At 47.5% G+C, this 15,255-nt stretch overlaps 1 long non-coding RNA gene across 6 annotated transcripts in view; it reads right to left on the bottom strand.

Moving 5' to 3' along the window:
• Positions 1-15,255, bottom strand: part of LOC122211639 — a 91,980-nt gene that overhangs the window by 45,382 nt on the left and 31,343 nt on the right. For all 6 annotated transcript variants that reach the window (XR_006198763.1, XR_006198759.1, XR_006198760.1 and 3 more), the window contains exon 3: positions 3,617-3,790. This is a non-coding gene — a long non-coding RNA (uncharacterized LOC122211639). The remainder of the gene's footprint in view (positions 1-3,616; positions 3,791-15,255) is intronic.

Below are 15,255 nucleotides of genomic sequence, written 5' to 3'. Positions count from 1 at the left end.
GCCACCAGGCCAGGGAGCCGGTGAGGCTCAGGGAATTATGGAGTCTCAAGCTAATTAAGTGGAAGCCACTCTCCCCGCTCCAGGGAACCAGGCTCTGGGCTCCTGCTGCTCTGAACATATCACATTAAACTCAAAAGCAGCCTCTGGAAAATGTGAAGAAGGCATGGACGGATGTGAATGACAAAGATGATCCATCAGAGGGTTGGAAAATGAGGCGGATGTGAGATTAAAGGTTAAGGCAATTGAAGTCTTTAGCCCAGAGGGGAAAGAAATGAGAGGCAGGCAGCCTTACCACCCCTTCCTGGGTTGTAGAAAGAATATTCCCCTTGGTTCTTTCCCTCCTCCAGCCTGTGTTCTCTGGTCCTCACTCCCTTTACCACACTCATCTTTGTGTTCTATTCACTTGTCAGTTCACTTTGACCTTTACTGAGCCCCTACTCTGTGCCAGATAGCTTGTCAGGTTCTGGAGATGAAAAGACAGAGTCTCTGCTTTGCAGGTCAGGTGGGAGAAATGGATCCATACTACCTGTGCTGTGGGACCCCAACCACCAGTACTACGGGACGGGGAGTGGCGGGGGGGGGGGGCTATAGGGCTGTGGGGTCTGTCTCAGACCTCAGAGGTAGGAAGGACCAAGGCCAGGTGCTATGGGAGCTCAGGGGAGAAGTGGCCACTCAGCCCTGTCCTGGCTTCAGGAATGGCTTCCTGCAGGAGATGATGCCCAAATGGAATCTTGCAGGATGAATCAGTGAACCAGGTGAGGCAAAGGGGGGAAGGGTATCATGGGCAGCAGAAGCAGCCGGGCAAAGGCCCAGGACATAAAATGCAGGGGGTATACAGGCAATGACAAATGGTTGGACTTTACCGAAGCAAAAAGTAGAGACTGATAATGGTCGGACCCATGGCCAGAGTGCCAGCCAGGGCCCAGATCCCAAGGCCCTGAATCCTGTGGGAATGTGGCTTTATCCAGAAGCAGCACTACTCAGAGTGTTTGGAATAGCACAGGGTACGTGCAGTATTGATAGACATCCCTCCAACCCAAACAAAAGGTGCTTCTTTGTCAAATACGTTGCACGATGTTGAGTTAAACCAGTGGCTCTCAACCGAAGGGCCCTTTGCAAAAGGGGACATATGGCAATGTGTGCCGATGGTTTCAGCTGTCTTAATTCAAGGTGGGGGCGCGACTGGCATCTTGTGGGTGGAGGCCTGGGATGCCGCTCATCATCCTACAGTGCATGGGACAGCCCCTACAAAAACCTCTGCCCCACCCCCACCCAGGGTTTCCACAGCCTGTAAGCAGGCCCCGCCAGGTCATCCTCTCTGCACTGTCGTGGTCTGTTGGCTGGCTGGTCTGCCCACTGCACTATATGGGTCTGAATGTCTGCATAGCCAGTATTTTGGGGAGGGAGGAGGAGAACACCTGGGAGAAGAGGGTGTTTTAGGGTTGGGTGGAGAGGGTGGCTGTGGGTGGAGCCTGGCTCATGGGGGGTACCCCTGGTGGCGGGGTTGGTGGGTGATTCTAGGGGGTCCTTCCATCCCAGCAGCTCTGACAGCTGCTGGGGGTGTGGGAATCAGACGCAGCCCTGAGGAGCTGGCCAGATCAGAGTCAGGGATGTGTTCTGTGCTGGGCACAAGGGGGGGCACTCGAATGAGCATCCCCTATGGCCAGGTTTTCCTTCCCTGTTTTATTTTTCTTCCTAGCTCCTTTTAGCCTGTTTTTCAGTTTATTTGCCTGTCTCTTCTCCTCACTCCCTTCCCCACCTCAGAATGTTGGCCGCATAAAGCAGGGCGTTTTGTCTTTATTGTTCATTGCTTTATTCCCAGGATCTAGAACAGTGCCTGGCACATAGTATGTGCTCAAGTAAAATGTGCAGAAGCAATGAATGTCTGAATGCACCCTCCCCCCCCCCACCCCCAGCTATACAGCTCAGAGTGCCTGAGTGCTGACATCCGTCTACCACATGTGATTCCTCCCCTTCTGCAGCAGCAGGAAACGGGGGAAGTCCCAGGGAGTCTACCTCCTAAACCATGAAGAATCTGCTCATTGTTTATGATTTTAATTCCAAAACTGCTTTGGGGGAAGACGCGGGGGCTTCACACGCACACCCTAGATATTCCCCGAAAAATCTGGAATTATGGACTAACCATTAGCTGAGGGAGGACAGAGCAGGCCAGGATGATGCAAAAGCCCAAGCAAGCTGGCAGCCAAATGAAGTTATAGCCAGTTGACAGGACAATGGCATGAACAAAGGCCTCACTGCCTCCTGGAACGGTTGCCAAGCATTGTGACACAAGGCTAATCGCATCTGAGCGCACCGTGCAGCACAGGAGTGGCCTCGGGGCTGGCAGGGCTCCAGTCACTGCCACCTTGCCTGAAGAAGCCCATTCATCACAGTGCGGGGCTAACAGGGTGCACCCTAATTACACACAGGGAGCGAGGACCAAAGTGGGGAGAGCAAGTGCCTACTGGTCCCCTTGGAAACAAATGCAAGAAAATAAAAAGCCATGGGTGGAAGTAGATGTTCGAGTCTAGCCAGGGTTGCCGGGGAATTCCGTGTCCATGGGGGGCTGTTTACCTCCAAGGCTGTGGCCCAGGGGGCTTTGGTCAAGCTCGGGCTCATGTCCTTGTCTGTGGGCAAAGATTTTAGAAACCTGGGCTCAAATCCGGCGAGCCCTCCAAACTGGGGTTCCAGGCTGCAGTGGCCAGAGACCTGGTGCTCATTTTGAGCTCTGTGGCCCCAGGCAAGTCCATGCATAAGAGGTGTGGATGCACGGAGAGGATTTATCTGCTCTGCTAACCTAACAGGTTGATTGGGAAAATTAAAACCATGGGGCCAAAGGAAAGGCCTAGGGAATCATAAGGCCTGGAGTTCAGGAAGGCATGGAGGGATGCAGCCATGTTCCCCACCTGCCCCAGGGAGGGGAATGTGCCTAGGAGACAACAGCCAACCCCTTGAGGGTGACCTTTAGTTACCTGTGGAAACCAACTGGCTTTTTCATGGCACATCCGTCATCTGCAGGGGAGATGCCTTTTCAGAGCTCGGGGTGGTTCTTAGAATTGCATTTAAGGCTCCTTGATGGACAACGTGGTGGAGGCCCGTAGGCACACAGTTCCCTTTGGGTTATTCTGAATGATTACTTTAGGCAGATAAATTTATAATCAGCTCATAATCACATGGCATTTTCCATTTTGTAAAGTTCATACAAATTTAATCTTTAACACCAGAAGATTGGCATTGTTATGCTTATTTTACAAAGCATAATTTTAAAGGATCAGAGAGGGTGGGTGAATTTCCTAAAGCCACACAGCCAGTTTGTATCAGAGACAGGCTTTGAGTCCAGGCTTCTGATGGCAGGTTAGTTTGGTGCCCGCTGTATAGACACAACTGTCTTTCCTTCCGGAGTGTCCTCTTCTCCTTCTTTTTTAGGATCTTTCATTTGGGACCCACTTTTGCTGTTTGCATTGCTTAACCACCTTCCCTGACAAATCCAAGCAGAACACTCTTTCTGAAGGGGACAGTCTGTAACACAGAATTCTCCCTGGGAAAAGCTGAGCCTGGGCAACTTTCTGAGCAGGTGCTATTCCACTGGGGTACTGAGCATGCCAGGGCACCTTACCTCATGTGCACCACACTGCCCTGGGGACTGCAGACACGACTATTCCAACAGCTACAGCCGCTGAGAAGATGGCAACAGGTCTCCCAGGCACGAGATGATGGACACTCTTTCTCCTTAAAATAACTACAGTGCATCTACTCCCCTGTGGAGAGCTCGTGTCTGGGTTTTGGAACACTGGGAATAAAACAGACAGAAGAGGACTTTAGTTTATAATAAAAATTACTGTGCTGTCTGGTTTTTAAATGACATTTCACATATTACTAACCATGCTCACATTGTTACCACACGTAATCCTTACAATAGCCCTGTGAGTGAAGTTATGACCCTTGGAGGTATTATAATTCCCATTTTAAAGACTGAGGACACCGAGGCTTAAAGGGGCATAGATTACTTGTCCAAAGTCACAGGGCTGATACATGGTACAGACGGACCAAAGACCTGGTTCTTCTGCCCACAAGTTCACGGCTTTACACAGATGGCAACATTTTTTTTTACTTTCCATGGGTGAGAAGTTCATTAACAGTAAATTCAAAGGTTGATTAGAGCTAGGCACTTCTAATGGGGATCCCTTTAAATTCCTTGTAATATTATTACTTACCTCTTCTCCAAGAATCATAAAATCAGGCTAATGATACCTAATCAACACCCATCACAGACCCACGATCCGGTTTCTTAGCAGGTGTTATATGGGGACAGAAGGCATGGATTAAGAAACTCATCAGTCATTGCTTGAGGTTTGGTGCGTGGGTGCTGCCTGGGACTCTGCCTTTAGAGATTTCAGCCTGGCTAGTGTTACTTCAACAAGTATTCACAGAGCAGCACCAGGTTTCTTGCCTGGATGCCCACAAAACTGAGGATAAATGTGTATAACAGTCTCTGTCTTTGAGGAGTTTACAATTCGGTAGGAAGGTGAGATTTGTTAATGAAATTTTGAATGGCAACGTACAAACCAGAATGGAATTAAGGGTGCATCTGTCTGATACGTAGTCTGAGAAGGCTTCATGAGGGAAGTAGGGCTTGAGTGGGTCTCAAGAATAGGTAGGACTTGGAAGGGGAAGAGGAGGAAGGTTTTCCATTCTGGTTGAGAATAAAGTACCAACAGCAGATGGGGTGTGGGGGATGCATGGCTCCTAGCACTCTGGCCACTGTGCACACGTCACCTGAGTCATGGGAGAGCCAGGTTTTAATCTCTGAGCCTTTGTACCTGCCATTTCCTCTTCTGAAAAGACCCTTTCTCCCTTGCTTTCTTGTTCCTGTCTCTTATGCCCCATCTACCTGTTAACACTGGTCAGTTCAACCTCCCTTCTGTTATGAGACCACCTCCAACCCCCTTGCAATGCTTTGCCTTCCTTTTCATGGCCCTGACCATGTGGCATGATAATGTGTTTGTAAGTCTGTGATGCTTGAGAACAAGGATTCCCTTCTCTGATTAATTTTTGCATGGCCATTTATTGAACAAATACAAATGAAAGATGGAAATGCAGATCGAATGAGTGAATCTGCAAGAAGAATCCTGCTACGGGACCATACGGGCTGACACCCAGAACCAGTGGGACCCTGGGCCATTGCATGTATGATGTCTAATAAGTCTGAATTAACGATTCTTCAATGAATGAATGGTTGCTAGATTGACTGAGTTTTATATATACATCATGATGAAAATCCACTATCACTATTCAGATAACCTGGTTGATGTTTTTGTTTTGACCTTATTTCCTTAAAGTCCATGAGGCTAAGACCTGAAGGATTAGTAGGCTTAAATCCAGGGAAGGGTCAAAGCAGGCAGAGCCCCCAGGCAGTGGCCAGAGGGAAGGGAGACTGAGGGCTGAGCTCAGAATTTAGCAACAGCCAGCAGGTGACAGGCAGAGCCTGGAAAGGCAAGAGAAGGGCTGGAGAAGTGAGCAGGAGCCAGACCAGGAAGGGAATTCAACTCATTCCTGAGGACAATGGGGCACAATTAGACCTTTAAGCAGGGCGTGTTATAGAATTATTAGTTTTTCTTTTTTTTTTCTTTTTTAAAAGACAGAGAGAGAAGAGAGAGCGCGCGTGCACGCCTACAGCAAGGGAGGGGCAGAGAGAGAGAGAGAGAGAGAGAAAGAGAGAACCAGAATCCAAAGCAGGCTCCAGGCTCCAGTCTCTGAGCTGTCAGCACAGAGCCTGATGTGGAGCTTGAACCCATGAACTGCAAGATCGTGACCTGAGCCAAAGTCGGCCGCTCAACCGACTGAGCCACCGAGGCGCCCCCTAGTTTTTGTTTTAAAAAAAGAGGACCCCGACTGAAATGGAGAGAGTGCACCAAGGCAGAGCAAGACTTAGGACCCAGAAGACTGGATTTCAGGATGCTACAGCGACCTGACTGTGAGCTGAGGAGGCTGTACTGGGGGGTGGCTGTGGGGATGGAGAATAGCAGATGGGTTTGTGAGCTGGACAAGCGGCAGCTTGGCCTGGCAGGGGGCAAGGGGTGCTGGTGACGCAGGTACAGGATGAGAATGCTAAGGAATGTGGCTCAGGAAGCCAGGTGGATCCCAGCTGAGATGAGGGACTCTGGAGGAAAGGTACAGTTGGGCTGTGAGGGATGAAAGAATGCGTTATTTCCAGAATTTGTCTATACAAAGGCTTTGCTCTCAGTCTAAATTGTACGCTATAGAGAGACGTAGCTATACAGAGATATTGATATATCATGCTTTCTCAATTAACATATACTTTCCTATGTTATTACAGACGCTTCCTAAACATTATTTTTAATGAGGAACAAACTGTGAATAAATAAGCAAACTGTCAGGGAAAGTGAGTCTTGAGGGTTTCCCGTGTTATACAGATGTAAGCACAGGCCAGCAGCCCAACCAACAGACCTTCCAGGACGGCCTGTTCTCCCCACAGTCAGTGACATAAAGAACACAAAGAGAGCCGACAGTTACACCCAGAAGGCCCTGGGAGGCTCTGCACCACCCAGGGCAAAGTCTCTGTCACAGGCACATAGCCTGCAAAAGGTACAAGGGACCCAGAGAGCAGTCTTGGGCTCAGCAGATGAGGGGGAGATCCAGGACATGAAAGTCTGAAGAAAACATCTGGAGGAAGCTCAGAGGAGAAAATGAGACTGTGTTTTTGAGGGCATTTTGTAATCTCAGAAGCTGAATACAAGTTTAAGGGGCTATCATTCATTATTACTCACATTCAGAATCACCAGTTCAAAACCGATGGAAGCTTTCCTAATATTCATCTATAAAGCAGCAGGGGTACAAAGGAGACTTTTTGCTACACTTCCCTTTTGCATCTTTTGACTCATTCAACAGTAATTTTAAAAATTACATCTATGCAAACCAATTTTGTCTGTTTATTAACAGTAGTGATGGAGAAACGAGTCAGGTCAGGAGAAACAAGTCAGGATTTTTCGACTTGTCCAGAAAGAAGTCATATAAAGAAAGGTAAGGGCTGCATCTCACAGTGGCTTTATTCATTTGAAAAGCATAATGCCCATTCCGAGAATAACATTAAATAATCACATGCTGAGTTAAGACAAAATGAGCCACAATAGCTTTAGGGGAGAATGGCATGGCATTAATGCACAGGACTTATATTCCAGTTGGGCTAACCCTCTTGGTGCCTCAGTTTGTTGACCTGTAGAATGGGTATAACAAAACCTACCATGAAGAATCATTATGAGACTCAACTAGGATAACTTCTGTGAAGGCAGCTAGAACCAATGACCTACAACTCTATCCATGTCTGTTCATCGAATCTTAGAAATAACAATTTTGCCTGATTATTTTTTATTACATAGTAAGTTGTTTCTGGAAATAAGCAGTGTAGGGCTAGGATGGGGTGACCAACCCTAGGTGAGGGTTCAGGTTTGCCCATGACTGTTCCTGTTTTATATCAAAATCCTATAACTCAGAAAATCCCTCAGTCCTGAGCAAACCAAGAGGTTGGCCAACCTAGCAATAATGGTCATCAATGATGCCATCCAGAACCAAGTTATAGGGGCACATGGGTGGCTCAGTCGGTTAAGTGTCCGACTTCAGCTCAGGTCATGATCTCATGGTTCCTGAGTTCCAGCCCCATGTCAGGCTCTGTGCTGACAGCTCAGAGCCTGGAGCTGGCTTTGGATTCTGTGTCTCCCTCTCTCTCTGCCCTTCCCTTACTCGCACTGTCCTCTCTCTCTCTCTCTCAAAAATAAATAAACCTTAAAAAAATTTAAAAAGAAGAACCAAGTTACATTCTTTCTTGTTTTGTTTTTTTTAAACTTGGCCCTTCTGACTGTTGCTTATTGCCTCATGGTTGCAAGATGGCTATTGCAGTTCCAGTCATCATGTCTGCATTCCAGGTAAGAAGGAAAAGGAATTGGCAAAATGGTCAAAGGCTCCTCTTAGAGAGGTCTGCCTTATTCTGGAAAGAAAGCTTTCCTCGAAGACTTGCACTTATACTTCATCGGCAAGCACTGTTTCGCAAGGCCACTTCCATCTGTGAGAGTAGCTGGGAAAACTGAGTACAGTTGACCTTTGAACAATGTGGGGATCAGGGGCACAAAGTCCCTGTGCAGTGGAAAATCCATGTATAACTGTGATACCCTAAAAACCTCACCTCTACTGTTGACTAGAAGGCTTATCATTAACATAAACAGTAAATCAATATGCATTTTTTTAAGTTTATTTATTTATTTTGACAGAGACAGAGATAGTGTGAGTGCAGGAGGGGCAGAGAGACAGGGAGAGAGAGAATCTGGCAGTGCAGAGTCCGATATGGGGCTTGAACTCATGAAACCGAGAGATCACGAGCTGAGCCGAAACCAAGAGTCAGACACTTAACCGACTGAGCCACCCAGGCACCCCAATCAATATGCATCGTATAGGTTATATTATTACATACTCTATTAATAAAGCAAGCTAGAGAAAAGAAAATGTTATGAAGAAAATCATAAGAGAAAAAACTCTTAAGGTACAGTATTGTAAAAATCCATGCACCGGTGGACTCATGCAGTTCAAGCCTGTATTGTTGAAGGTTCAACTGCATTAAGTTTCCAATCTCCCCCCAAAAGAGAAGGCCAGGAGAAGAAGTCATAAAACCCTCTGGGTGGGCAATCCATAGTGTCCGCTACAACCCCCCTTTATTACACCCAGCCAGTGCTGGGCACCTGCTATGTAGACATGGTGCTCAGATCCGCAAAGGGCGGAGAGACGAATGACGTAGGGCCCTCACGCCAGGGAAGCTCATGGTCTGGCACAGCCGGACATAAGACAAGGGGGGATATGTCAGAAGGCAGCCCTGACAGAGTGGGAAGTGTGCTGGCAAATCTGGCCCAAGATGCAGGGGGGAATGACAAGGCTGGTGGATTAGCCAGGCAACAATGAACATGATGTTATTTTCCAAGTGAGGATAAACCCCAAAGTATGAGGGCAGGACTTGGCAGCAAGAAAGCTCCCAAAAGAAGAACCAGTGGGTGTGAGAAAAAGGAATGCGTGTGTAGGGTAAGCGCCTCTTATCTCTGAAGATGACTTGGCTTTGGAGGCCTCTGGTTATTGCTATGGCTTTAGGGAGTCATTTTGAAAACAGTGTGTGCATGGCAGTTCTGGGTGACCTTGGGGCACAACGCACCAGAGCTGTAAGAGCTCCTCGTGGAGACAGGTCACCTCACGTAAACGAGATTCTAAACCCACCCTTGAGGAAGAGAAAGCCAAACTTATGTATCTTCTGTCTGAGGATCCTGTTGGGTACCCAAGCCCTCACCTTACCTTTGCTTCCTACCCTTTTGGTCTCTGAAGCCAGCCCCCTCCTCACTTCCCAGCCTCTCTGCTTCCCCAGCTCAGTTGTTCAATCCACCCCCAGGCCGGCCCCTGACCCAGACAGTGCAGGGGTGGAGGTCCCAGTTGCCAACAAGGGCTGATGCCCGATGCCAGAGACCTGCCTAGGTTTCTAGGCGAGTGGCAGCATGTCTGATCTTGCCTGGGTAGGGTGTTGGCCCAGACCACAGTACGGCTCCTGCCTTCATCCGCTCTCAGGCTGCCGCTGAGCCACTGGAGCAGATCTGTAACTGTCCTTCGCAAGCCCTGCATTATTTCATGGAAGCAGCAGAAAACCCCACAAGGTGGAGAGAGTTATCCCCAGGTAGCCCAGGAGGAAATAAGCCTGGGGAAGTTAGGTAAACTGCCCTAGATTACCAGGCTGTTGAGTGGGAGAGGCGGGATCCAAAGCTGGGTTGGATTTGAAGGCCTCTGCTTTTATCGCTGTTCCTCACCCATTTCTTGATGCACAGCTAAGCTCTCTCTCCCCAGTCCCCTTGTCTGCAAGCTTCTCTTTGCCCAGACCCCTGGCCCTGATGGCATCCTCTCACGGAGGGTCTTGGTTGCCAGAGCCTGTGAGGAAGCTTCATTTATTACTCCACTCAACAAATATTTACTGAGTTTCCCCTATTTGCCAGGCACTGTGCTGGATTGCTATGTTATTTTCTGGCTGCCTGAATTTGCCCACAGCTGGGCCCGCTGACTTTGAAGCAACGCAGAGCTTGCTCTGTCCTCGGGGCACCAGGCAGAGCTTATGGCCAGCTCCAACTAGTCCCAGTGGCACAACTGGACCCCGCTCCCGTCTCCCCTGTGCGTTGATGGCCCACTCTGGCTTTGCTTCTTGCGTTTCTTGCCAGACCTGTCTGCAGTCTGGGCTTGGCATGGTTACCTCTGAGGCTGTTCCAGTAATGACAACTCAGCTAATCACTGCTGTCCTCAAAGTAAGGTGTTTGGAAGATGGCAAAGGGTTGAAACAGCCACCGGATCCGTCTGATTCTTGATAAACAATATGGTGAAAGTGGAGACTACAAGGGAACATATTTTGGAGGGATGAGCTGCCAATAATCACTCTTTCCTCATTGGATGGAGGGTCCTAGAGGGGTGCTCTAGAGGCACAAGAAACTGAGACTTGGAGGGGTAAAAGGGTAAAACCCCAGTTTACTCAATGTTATTGTATTTCTTCTATTCATAAAAGTAACACACAGTCATTGTGGAAAATTGGAAAGTACTAAAAAGTATAAAGAGGGACACCTGGGTGGCTCAGTCAGTTGGGCGTCCAACTCTTGACTTCAGCTCAGGTCATGATCTCATGGTGGTGGGATCAGGCCCCGAGGTGGGCTCCATGCGAGCAAGGATTCTGCTTGGGATTCTCTCCCTTTCTTTCTTTCTCTCTCTCTCCCTTCCCCACTTGCACACATGTGCATGTTCTCTCTCTCTCTCTCTCTCTCTCTCAAAATAAATAAACGCTGTTTAAAAAGGATAAAGAAAAAAATAAAAACATTCTGTGATACCATTACCCAGAAATGGTAACCACTGTTAACATTTTGTGTGTTTACTTCTAGATTTTTGTCTATGCATATATGTGGATTTATTCTGTACATACTAATCTGTATTGAACTTTTATCACATAACATTATATTGATATCCCTCTTGACCAATGAAAATGCTATTTTCAGTGGCTGCAGAGTATTCCATTATATGGCTGTGCTCTAATTTGTTTGGGTTGTTACCTCCCCAGCCCCCTGTTGTCCCATATAAGCAATACTGAGATGAACATCTTTGTACCTAAATGTTTGTGCATACATCTGACTTCTTCCTTGGGCTGAATTCTGAGGGACACAGTGTGACAAACCATGTTGGCATGGTCTGTCTGTCTGCCCAAAAAGGAAGAATGAGGGTGACAGTAGTCACCACCAGGCTTTCTGAACTCTGAGGATACCCAAAGGGGGAGTTGCTGAAGCAGAGAGCACCCCAAAGCTTCACTTCTCTTACAGGCTTTCTTTGAAGGATCCCTGCTTTATTACTCAGAACTCTCTAGCTCAGCAATCTGCTGAAACCAGCTCAAATAGACAATAGAAATGGAGACAAGAATGTCAGGCAGGAACCCAGCTCGTCCTCAGAGAGGGCCTGGGAAGGAGGACTGCCATGCAGCCTTCCCCCCCCCCCCTTCTCCTCCCCCCGTTGTTTCCCATGGGCCACTGGGTCTCCAACTTGAGAGAGCACCAGAATCACCTCCAGGCTTATTAAAGCACCAAGTGCTGGGAAGCCCATCCCCACGTTTCTGACTGAGGACGTCTGGGGCGGGACTGAGCATCTGTGTTTCTAATACATTCCCAGGTGAGGCTGACGCTGCTGGTCCAAGGACAAGGCTTTGAGAGCCAATGCTAGAATACAGCATGGAGGTTGGTGGCAGGGCAGACACCCTCCAAAGGTGCCACCACACCCTGGTGTCTGAGTGAATCCTGCCCTCTCACTATGACCCTGCCTGGTGGCACCAAAGTAAGGATGTTACCACCTCCTGTCAGAAGAAGACTCTCCCTGCCAAGGGAAGTAGGCCCAATAGGGGAATGAGGTCACTAAGGCCTTTTTTCTGGGAAATGCCTCGGTCAGAGCCCAGGCAATTCTTTCACAGCCTAACGTCCTTTCCTCCTGCCTGACAGCTGGATGTGGAGCAGTGGTTAAGGACCATCTCCCTGTCTCAGACCACTTACTCTACAGGGCTCCTCTGGGCCGGGTACCCATCAAGGAGGGCTTGCTGGGAAAGTCTCAGTGACCCCTTGCAAGATATGGCCACCAGTAAGGAAGAGCCCTTCCCTAGGTCTGGTCGCTTGAAGCCTCACCAGACAGTGACTCCAGGAGGCAGCCAACGGCGGGGAACTTATCATCTGCTGTGAAGCTATCAAGGAGCCTGGTAAAAACAGCAACATGACTTCGTGAGAGGTCCTGTAAGACTATTAAAGAAGGACTGCTCTCCTACTTGTACCAGGAACAAAGTGTCTTACGTTGATTGTCTGACTTGATCTTCCCTACAAACCTATGAGTGTACTATTATCCCCATGGTACCGATGGAAGAACTAAGGCACAAAGGCTAGGTTGCTTGTTCAAGCTCACTCAAGCTCTTTTTTGTTCTTAATGTTTATTATTTAGAGAGAGAAAGAGTGCGTGCACGCAAGCGGGTGAAGGGCAGAGAGAGAGGGAGACACAGAATCCGAAGCAGGCTCCAGACTCTGAGCGCAGAGCCCAATGCGAGGCTCGAACTCACAAACCATGAGATCATGCCTTGTGCCGAAGTCGGATGCCAACCGACTGAGCCACCCAGGCGCCCCAAACTCACTCAAGCGCTTAACCACCACTTTATACTGCTCTGGGGAGAAGCCAGAAAACTGAAAAAGGGCAGAGGGAAGGGAATGAACACATACATGTTTCTACTCAATCATCGTATCAACACTCTGTGGAGGGGAGTATTACTCCCATTTTATAGGTAAGGAAACTGAGACTTAGTAAAGAAGCTCCCCAAGGTCACACAGCTGGTGAGTGCTGCCCCAGCCACGGAGCCCAGGCTTGTCAGCCCCCGAAGCCCATCTCCCCCCCACACCTACCATTACCTTCCCAGGAGTGATGAATTGTGACTGGGGAAATGGGCAGGCCTCAGCATAGGTGGCACCGCTCAGGTGTGGTTTATTTAATGAGAGATGGGAGAGCTATCAGCATGCATGAACAAACACGTAGGGGTCATGTGAAAGTGCATGGCCCATCTGTCGATAGAGGAATGGCACATAATGGCATATTCTTTTAACAGAATTCTAACCGGACAATAAAAAGTTCCTATCTGAATATTTTGACATGCACAGTGATTACAAAATTAGTACACATTAAATACTCAGGATATAAAACCATTTACTATTACTATTTATGATTTTAATTTAGTGTGTGTATGTGTATGTATGAAGATATAGATACAGATGCAGATATAAATATATATAGGTATATTATATATGTAACAGCCTAGAAGAAAATACACCATCTAGTTAAGTGGACTTTCCACGACAGTAGGCATAGGAGTTATTTTTCTTTTTTTACTTTTCTTTCTGTATTTCCCAAACACAATAATCTTGTGTCACTTTTACAACCATGGAAAGAAATCCTGTTTGTTTACAAAGATGCAAGAACATAGCTTCTGTCCTGACACCATCAGCAGGGAAAAGATGAAATCCCTTATCCTGTCCTGACCCTCTTCCTCTCCTGCCTTCCTGCTTCACAAGTTGGCTTTCCAAGATTTTTCATTCATGAGTTCTTGGTGTTTAAATACCTGTTGAAAAGTAATTTTTGTGAGGGTGAGAGGGATGGCGTTCAATGGGATCTTCTTCGAGACCTCAGGGAGGGCTCTAGCCACGCCTGGAACACACACACACACACACACACGGAGGCCCTGGCCTGCTCAGAGCTTCCTCACCTAGACAGGCTGATGTGGGCTTTCCCCTGGAATCCTCAGCAGACTTCTGAGCACATAACCTTTAAGGCTCATTTTGTTCTACCTCCTTCTGCCCTTAAATGGTTGCCTGTATAGAAAGCAAACCCTCAAACTCAAGTTGAAGGTTCTATGATCTTTAAAAGCTTTTAAAAACCAAGCCAACCTGGGGGCACCCAGGTGGCTCAGTCAGTGAAGCATCCAACTTTGGTTCAGGTCATGATCTTACAATTTGTGAGTTCGAGCCCTGCATCAGGCTCTCTGCTATCAGCACAGAGCCCACTTCAGATCTGCTGTCCCTCCCCTGCTGACTCTCGCTCTCAAAAATGAATAAACGTTAAAAAAAAAAATGGCTTAAAAAACCAAACCAACCTGGAACTTGGTTATAAATAATGACAAAACTGACTCTATATTACTTTATTTTTATGATTCCAATGTCATAAATCTCCATTTGTCTTTAGAGGATTTTGACACAGAGGCTAAAGTGTTATAAAAAAACAAATAAACACAAATTCTGGAGCTAAGTAAAAAAGAACTCAGATACAATAAATGGCCACCAAAGATTGAAACTAAAAAGCAGCTTCAATTTAAAAACTAGTCCTTAAGCTGACTTAAAAAAAGAATTCAAAAATCCCCTCCTCCCCACACCTAGATTTGAAAAGAAACTTTCCTCCTCCCCCCTACACAATATTTTTAAAGGTCTTGGGTTCCATTTTCAAACTAAGTTCTATATTTTTAAGGGTGACACATACCAAGTAACTAGAAACTGGCCTTGGCTTGGGCACCTCCCAGTTCTCATAAACATACAATCACTACTAGCTCCTTTCAGGACGATGAATCCTATTGATTGGCTCAGATCAGTCTGTGACCCAGCGGTGATATTAGACACTGGCTATAAAACATCTCCTTATGAATTTTTCATTGGCTTGAGTGTCTGGAGAGCTGGGCAGCCCCGCGCCCTCACTCTCCCTCCTTGCCCTCCCTCCTCCTCTCTGTGTCTCAGGGCTGATGATGCCACTCTGCGGGGCCACGTTATTGGATCAGAGCGATTAGCTTTACAGTCTGATTTTCTGAGTCGAATCCAATTTCTTCTTCAGGTACAGCGGGCTTTCGAGTAGTCATGTGCTTTTTGTTTTGCGATGGCATCACAGGATTACTAGCACATGCAGTAAACTGAAGTCATTTCCCATTAACTGTGTCCCATTCCCCACCATCCTAAGACAACGGGTCACTTTGCACCTGCATTCCCGAGCATTCTTGCGGACAAAGAGTGTTCTAACAGCTCAAGTAAAAGCTGACAAAGAGGCAAACTCCTGAGAAGCACTGTGTCAGGCACTTTCAAAACTACCTTAGCTCATGATTCTCCTAACAACCCTGAGGGAGGAGGAACATTA

This window comes from Panthera leo, chromosome F3 (assembly GCF_018350215.1).
Source record: "Panthera leo isolate Ple1 chromosome F3, P.leo_Ple1_pat1.1, whole genome shotgun sequence".
NCBI lineage: Eukaryota > Metazoa > Chordata > Mammalia > Carnivora > Felidae > Panthera > Panthera leo.
Note: the sequence above shows the minus strand (reverse complement) of the source record. Positions and strands in the feature narration are given on the sequence as shown.